This window comes from Cebidichthys violaceus, unplaced genomic scaffold (genome assembly GCF_023349555.1).
Source record: "Cebidichthys violaceus isolate CVI_PGR_0920_01 unplaced genomic scaffold, fCebVio1.0.p SCAF_31, whole genome shotgun sequence".
In the NCBI taxonomy this organism is placed as follows: domain Eukaryota; kingdom Metazoa; phylum Chordata; class Actinopteri; order Perciformes; family Stichaeidae; genus Cebidichthys; species Cebidichthys violaceus.
In genome coordinates this window covers 2,389,062-2,397,644 of record NW_027176495.1, presented here as the reverse complement: position 1 = coordinate 2,397,644, position 8,583 = coordinate 2,389,062, and the positions used below count along the sequence as shown (strand labels likewise).

Sequence of the window (8,583 nt, the reverse complement as noted above, 5' to 3'; positions counted from 1 at the left end):
AACAGAGACTCCAGCCCCCAAAACATGAGTCAGTGTGACCCTCCTCTCCCTCTTTACAGCATTTGTTTCTGTTAATTATTAAGCTTCGTACGGCAGATAAAACTCAACTTTACCCTATTCTTCCTGGTTTTCAACAGCTTTCTGCTGCTGAAGCTCGGTAATCAGTTGGTAACGCATCAACGGGACGATCTGATTGGCTGCAGATTGTAGAAGACCCTGAGAAGCTCCGCTGTGATTACTGCGCCTGTTGACCCAAGCTTCACTGGTACTATGAGGACAGAAAAGGACGTCGGTGACTTGGTGAATTGGTATAATAGATAATGGAAAAAGAAAGAAGGTTTAGCCACATGCTAATGATAAGTATACGCTCAGCAGAGTCATGACTGACGGAGCTTCAAATGAAACGAAGCGGCAGCGAGGAATGTGTGAAGGGGTACCGCTGCATCATGGCTCGTGTCATGTGGTGGAGGGCTACACCGTACATATGCTTCATTCAGGGTGGGGCTCGATCCATAAATTCCACCCATGCAGCCCTTCCCTTTGCAGGAGACCCTAACACTCACAAATTAAATGTCAGGATTGAAAAAAGAAAAAGGTCCCACTGGTCTGTGCCACCCTCTGGAGAGCTTGTAATTACCCCCTGGAATAGAATGGTCCGTCCCACAAGGCCTAATCAGAACCAGAGAGGATCTACTTCCTGTAATCAGTGTCTTCTGTTCACTTGTTGACTCACCACCAAACAGCAAATCTGCCAAATCTGATGGGGTTGAAAATGAAAGTGAAGCGCTGGAAACAGCGATTAAGATTATGGAATTACTCATCGCTTAAATCACCTTCTTAATTCACAACCTGGAGAAGCTAAGGACACGAGGAGAACACTTTAGGAAGGAGCGGAAGGAAGCGCTGCGGTCATATAGTGAAGTGAACGTGCTGCAGCTGCAGTGAACGTGCATGATCCGGATCAGAACGCCGGGGTTAAAAGGCTGGGGCTTAACTTGTTGATCCCTCCAGATGTAGGCCAAGCTCACGGCGCTGGGGAATCAGCGGTTAACGATTTCAGCAGAGAGATAAGAAAGAGGATAATATAGAACAACAGCATAACGTATAGATAGAGCATTACAGTAGAGGAAACGCACAACAAACAAACAAATCAAATCACGGTAATCCCACATAAGCCAATCAGTGTCCAGTCTGCTGAGGGGGAAGACGGCGTCCAAACATTGCACGGCTATTAGCTAATGTCACACATGGATTCTATGAGAATTAGCTCACCAGACTAAAGCCATGTGAAAGGGTCTGAGGTCTGTGACCGGCTCATGACCGACGGACACAGAGGACCGCAGTACAGCAGCCATCTTGCACGACCGCCACGGCCGAGCTAAAAGCCGCTTATCTCAGAGTGTGTGATAATCTGAGCGAGAGAGAACAACAAGCCGAGAACAGACGAGCCAAAACCAAATATTACAGCTCGATGAAGTCTGCCGGGAGCCCCGAACCACCAGGAGCTCGGGCGGTAAAATGAAAACTGAAACCAAAACACAAATGGCAGAGAAAAAAAAAAGGATGTTTTGGGATGTTAACAAGAACACCTGCTGTGTACCGGACCGGCCTGACAGCCTCTGAACCGGTGGCCTCTCAGTGAAACAGTGATATCACTGCAGCTCTACGAAAAGCAGACTGACGGATCAAAATGTAAAAGGACCGGATGACAGATGCAGCAGTTGTTCTAATGGATCCCATAACACTGGGAAAACACAACAAGTTAATACGGTTGAGAAAAGACAGAAATATGGACAATGGTTGCCACTAAAAGCTGAAATACAATCGCTCCAGAAGAACAGCTAGCTGTTGACGCAGCTGGTTTTGTCCGACTGCGTGGCTGTTTTGACGGGTTTCTACGGTTGTGTTATCACACAGACACGCTATACTGTGGGAACCTCGTCGCCTGAACCCTGCCCCAAGAAACCGGGACACGCCCTGGTCCTGGACACGTCCTGGTCCTGGACACGTCCTGGTCCTGGACACATTCTGGTCCTGAAAGGAAGACGGTGGCTGCTGTGACTCTCTTTCCAGATAAAAGAAAAGAACGTGTTTCCTACCTGTCCGTGTGTAGAGAACGAGGACAGCGGCGTCGGGTCAGAACCAGGCTGGGCTGCATCGCCTTCGAGAAAGTTATTCATAAGAAAATCACAAAAGGCGCTTTCTTAAACAATCCCCGATTCTGCAAATTCAATAAGAATGTGCATGACCGACATTACCGGCACAACTGAGTTAACGGGAAATAACATTACCATGGTAGAAGAATACCAATAGGCCTATTGACAAAACACACACACACACACACACACACACACACACACACACACACACACACACACACACACACACACACACACACACACAGGCGAGTGACCTCCAGCCACGATCAGGTCCAAAGAACTCAACTCAATCCTTTGTTCTTGAATTCATGACGTTGAATCTCGTTGATGGATTAAAGGTAAACGATACGACCTGAACGTATCTTTTCTGGCTTCGCTCTTTGCTGGAGAACTTGTCAGAACCTGAGCGCTCTCTCTGGAGGGTGGGGCGGCATTTCCACAGCAGGATAAAGCATGCCATGCTCTCTGGCACACTGTGCTGCTGAGTCTGACATCTGTCCGCCGCTTCAAGGCATGTTAGACGTGCTTTGGTTTGTTTCGGAGAGGGAAACACGTTGGCATCTGACTCAAAAAGGATGCGTCGCATATTCTGCTAATGCGTGCGCAAATATAGAGCGTGAGGCTTGAAGTCGTACCTTGAGGTCATGACGTTGGAGTTGAGCTTCCTTTTTAAAGCTCAAAATGCTTTTTAGATTCAACACACGATAACAAAGGTGATAATAAAGGTTGAAATGCTGTCGTACCGGTTACGCACTAAGCCGCGGCGGTGAGCGTGATAAGTTCCTCTCCGATATGTCGAACGTCAGCTTTCCGTGATCGAGCTGTAATTACAATAAGTACAAGTAGCAGCCTGAACGTGATGACTGCACACAAACCTGCTGTCAGACAAAATGTCAAAAGTCTCCTGCAAGAACAACAACGGAAACACCGAGAGAGGTGGAGCTCAGAGAAACACCGTGACTGTGAACTCATTAAGACTGATCATGTGTTCTAGACTGGTGGAGGTGAGCAGGGACTGAAACATGAATCCCACTTGGCCCATAACCCCCCCCCCCCCCATCCTCCCATCCTCCCAAACCAACATCTCTTTTCTGGGACTCCCCCACACACGTACCAGACACACATGCTCCCTTTGTTTGAACCGCAGCATGGCTACACTCTCTTTCCACATCTTGCGGCTACGACACACAAGTGATCCATTTGGATGCTCATTGTCATGATAATGACTGAGGTTTGCTTCATTCTCTCACTCTGGCAGGAGAACAGTCACTTTCTAACTCCGTCAACTTCAACCCCAACGCCACCATTCAGCAGGAAACGCAGAGCGAGGCTATTAATTAAGAAAAGCCACAGGAGCTGAACAACGTTACGCGATTAAAAGACCTCGGTGAAGGAGAGCCTCCGTCATGTGACAGACTGGACAGCCTGAGACAATTATGTCCAAATAACAGGAATTAAATCAAGATTTTATTTGAGTCAATAGGCCATTTATAACTTCATCTTCTGAGCTTGGGGAGAAGATTACAGCTCAGTGTGCACAAAAGCATGAGTTGCGCCGTCCTCCATTGAAGCATATTTAAAGGAAACCCTTCTTCATAAACCAGATGAACCGTCTGCAGAATAAGAACGGTCAGGTGTCCGTTAGAAATAGGATCACATGCTCTAACATGGTCCGTTTACTGGATTGCAGAGACTAGGCGCTGCTGCAGCCTTTCATCAGAAAGCATCTCTGCAGGCATCAGAAGTAGCACAGCCTGTGCCGCGCTGTCGAGGGCGCAGCCGCAACAAGTTCAGATCGGCCCAAAATATATTTTCATAGGTCACCCAGTTCTAGTAATAGAAGCAACGGATCAAGGCGTGCTCCTCTGGAGGGAGTCTGCTCCGACTGTGGAAACACACCTAATGGTCACACCACTGAGTAGCTCAACTTAGGATTCACACCGAACTCTTGAGAGTCTATGAATTCATCACAACGTATTGATTAATGTTACAGATCTGAGTTAAGGTCATCTGTGATGCTTCTTCTTCTCATTTTAATAAACATACAGAGGATCGATTACTCACCAAAGGCTCTGAGACCAGTCAACCTCAAGGCCCATTAATTAAAAACCTGCCACCGCTGAGTGGCTAGAGCTGGAAAAAAAGGGTGCGCTGCCCTTTGACCCTTGAGCAATCACAGAGGCCAGGAGTCATCGGTCTGGAGAGGGGACAAGCAGTGCTGGCTAGCCATCTAAACTTATCTATTATTATTATCATTAGTATTATTATCAACCCCTCAATTTTTTGTTTTTACTAGAAAGGGGACTGTGCTATGAAATAAATTTTAAAAAATGAATCAAATGTACAAAGAACCATCTTATTTAAAGGCTGTAAGCAGAGTTTACCCAACATATTAGAAGTGATTTCACATCCACATGGTCACATGAAGAGCCATGACTGAGGAAACCCTCACATGTATCTCAGCTCATGATCTGATTAGTTTCTAAATCACTTCCTCAACACTAAATATTAAATATTAAGGCTTTCCCTCCTTTGTGAAACAGCAACAGCGTATTAAAATTCATTTTAAATACTCCAGGAAACCCCAGACTCTCGTGGTCCAGCTCGGCCACAAAGCAGCAATCCTCACAATGTGAGGTCGGGTCTTAGGTCTTGGGTGTGCACCCCCCCCCCCCCCCCCCCAAAAAAAAAACGTCTGTCGAAGCTCCCAGCTGTCCCCACAGCCAGGCCCGGCTGGGGGGCAGGGTGTGGCACGGTGACAGAGCGGGGCCTCGATAGAGAAGGGATGCTAAATGAAGCTATTGTCTGGCCCAAGTGAAGCACACCGCACAAAGAATGGCACATTCAGACAGTCCTACGGGCCTATTGTTGTGGCTCACCACGGTGCAGAGAGAGTGAGCCGAGGACATGAAGCTCTGACACAACACCGACCCGGAGCAACGGCTCCCCCAAACTATGTGAGATTCATCAAGGTAGACGTCACTGGACTGGTCTGACAGGAAAGTGGCTTCTAGTTCTGATACATGTGCTGCTGAAACGATGCTGGATCTAAAGCAAAATACAACAGAACATAGAACACAAGATGAGAAATAAGGAAGTACATTTAAAGTATTCATCCACATACAGAAGCCATGCTGACATATGGTGGTCTGAGGGGCTCAGCTGTTTACAGTCACGCCTTAATGACATCCGCTGTTGAAGGAATAATTAGTCTATACCCCCCCCCCCCCCCCCCATGGTGCTGTCTTTTACTCTTTCCCTGATATATTCTGATGTCAGTGGATGGTGTAAAAATGACCAATGAGTGATTGAAAAGTCTTTCTTAAACATAATTAAAGCTCAGCCTGCTGTCAGTTCACAATGGTCACCATGGACAGAGCAGCTCACATCACAACAGATGCAGTTTACCGAGGTGAGCTCTGAGACTGCCCCCCCCCCCCAGGACAGGTTTTAATCAAACTCTGTTTCCGTGTGAGCAGCAGTTACTAACTACAGTGACTGACTACAGTGACTGAGTACAGTGACTGAATACAGTGACTGACTACAGTGACTGAGTACAGTTACTAACTACAGTGACTGACTACAGTGACTGAATACAGTGACTGAATACAGTGACTGACTACAGTTACTAACTACAGTGACTGAGTACAGTGACTGAGTACAGTGACTGAATACAGTGACTGACTACAGTTACTAACTACAGTGACTGACTACAGTGACTGAGTACAGTGACTGACTACAGTGACTGAGTACAGTTACTAACTACAGTGACTGAGTACAGTGACTGAATACAGTGACTGACTACAGTGACTGAGTACAGTTACTAACTACAGTGACTGAGTACAGTGACTGAGTACAGTGACTGAATACAGTGACTGACTACAGTTACTAACTACAGTGACTGACTACAGTGACTGAGTACAGTGACTGACTACAGTGACTGAGTACAGTTACTAACTACAGTGACTGAGTACAGTGACTGAATACAGTGACTGACTACAGTGACTGAGTACAGTGACTGACTACAGTGACTGAGTACAGTTACTAACTACAGTGACTGAGTACAGTGACTGAATACAGTGACTGAATACAGTTACTAACTACAGTGACTGACTACAGTGACTGACTACAGTTACTAACTACAGTGACTGAACACAGTGACTGAGTACAGTGACTGACTACAGTGACTGACTACAGTTACTAACTACAGTGACTGAATACAGTGACTGACTACAGTGACTGACTACAGTGACTGAATACAGTGACTGAATACAGTGACTGAATACAGTGACTGTTGCTGTCTGTGACCTGAAACATCAACAAACAACCGGTGCCAAAGAACCAAGGTTGGTGAGAGTTGCTGTAGCCGAAGGCTGCGCCGGTGTAGAGGAAGCATGCCAACGTCAACTGATAACATCACCAATATCTGTGATGCAGTTCCAACAAAGTGGAATCATCTGCGCTGTGCACCCATTCAGAACAAGACGTGCGATTGAAAATGTCAGGGCCAGCCAACTCCCCGTCTGAGCATTACCACTGTGGACACAACAATCGCACGGTACATCACGTAAGGTTTCTCCGTGTTTACAGTGAAAACACGTCTGCGGATCACACCGCAGCGGTAAGCTCTCTCACAAGGCAGCGGCCCATTACAAGCACGAACAGGCCCCCCTCCGATGATTTAGAGCCCTTTAATTCTCGGGAATGCAGGACTGTTCTGATAAGCGTCTGAATAAGAATGAGCCTTAGAATGATCGCGCTCTGATAATCCACGCGCTGTGCTTTTCTGACTGACCTGTAACTGTGTGGCTTTCACACGTTGAGTCATTCCTCTCCTCAGCAGAGCGATAACAGCGAACGTTAACCGAGAACAGGTGAGGTATCGGGTGTCTGGAGCCCCCAGAGGCCCGCTCCTTTCATCCAGGGTGATGCGCCTCTATGAGAGCTGTGTGTGAACTGGATTTACGATCCCGGGTGACAATGGTGCCCGGACATGTCAGGAGATGAAACACACGGAATCCACGCAAAAATCGTTAAAAGGCAACTTAAGAGTGTATCAAGCCTTTGTGGACCTACGAGCAGATTACAGACTCACTGATAAAGCTGCCCTGGCACAACCTTATCTTAATGCAGTCGTGTCAATATTGCCGTATATATATTTCATAATAACAAATTGCAAAACAGCAACAGTTGCATAGTTTATCCCCTCGGAACCACTAATAAGTCCACTGTACAACTGTAAAACGCCCAACATGTTGGTTACACAGCTACTAGTAATAGTTACTAGTAATAGTTACTATTCTCAGCTTTATTCATTGCCTATCATGCCAACATTAACCCCATCAACCTCATCCATTCATATTCGCCAACAACACCGTTCTGCACAGCTTCAGTCAGTATAAAGACCTGAGAAGAGACACACAGATATGATCTGACCTGCTGACGTTACATAAACCTACGAGGCGTTAATGATCTCAGGGATCCACAGGTGAACGGAGGGACTTCAACGGTGCCTCTCTTTGCTGGGGGACCAGGAGGACCCTGCTAAGGACCCTGGAGGTCCCTGCAGGTCCCTGCAGGTCCCTGCACCACAGTGTGGATAGAGTCGTTTCTGGGTAGCTTCATTTTGTTTTTTTTAATTTTTTTTATTTTAGCTGGAGTGGAAGCCGCTGAAGTGCGCAGACAAAACCCCGAAGCGTTCACAAAAGAGATGCAAATGTTCACCCGACTCCTCTTTGCGGACTCCAGGCTAACTTAGACCGGGTTTACTTCCGTAAACTCGCCACAGCCCACGTTAACGACGGCCGTTGGGTGGACTGGTCGCACCGGTACGGAGGTCACCACCGACGCTATTGACTCGGCTATTGTTTCCGCCGCCGGGATGCGAGCTGTGGAGAGTTCCGTCCTTACCTCGTCGCGTTGAACATCTTTCTGGTTAACCGCGTCCACGCGCTCATCGGGTCGCGCTCTTTAGGTCGCGCTCTTCAGGTCAGGCACAAAAGTGAAGCCGCAGGAAGAAAACACTCACGAGAGACCAGAGACGGAGGTAATCCAACAGACCGGTTGGTCCGAGCTGCTCGTGATGTCATCGTTTGTACTCGAGCAGTCAATGCGCATGCGTAATCCTGTTGTTCCCAGTGCTTCATGGATATTGTAGTGCAGGACGTCCAGCGACGCTCTTCTCTCGCGAACCTCTAGAAACAACCAGTTGCTTTTAAAATGCTTGTGACGAAAGATGATCTTTGTCAGTTTATTTCCCCAAATTGCGTTGTTTGTTCTAATCAACAGAAGTGCAGACGTTCAGTTTGTCTTTGTGTTATATGATAATAATGTGGAGCAGATCATCTTTTCTATTACAAATGTATTATTATTCTAGAATTTAAGAAAACAATATCTCCACCTTCAATAGCGCCTTCTAACTGTC

General features: G+C 46.9%; 1 protein-coding gene across 1 annotated transcript in view; it reads right to left on the bottom strand.

Moving 5' to 3' along the window:
* LOC137882277 (disheveled-associated activator of morphogenesis 1-like) overlaps nucleotides 1-8,235 on the bottom strand; it is a 37,459-nt gene extending 29,224 nt beyond the window's left edge. Inside the window, exon 1 of the mRNA XM_068724490.1 lies at nucleotides 8,070-8,235. The gene's annotated coding sequence lies outside the window, so the exon portion shown is untranslated. The remainder of the gene's footprint in view (nucleotides 1-8,069) is intronic.
* Between the last annotated feature and the right edge of the window lie 348 nt (nucleotides 8,236-8,583).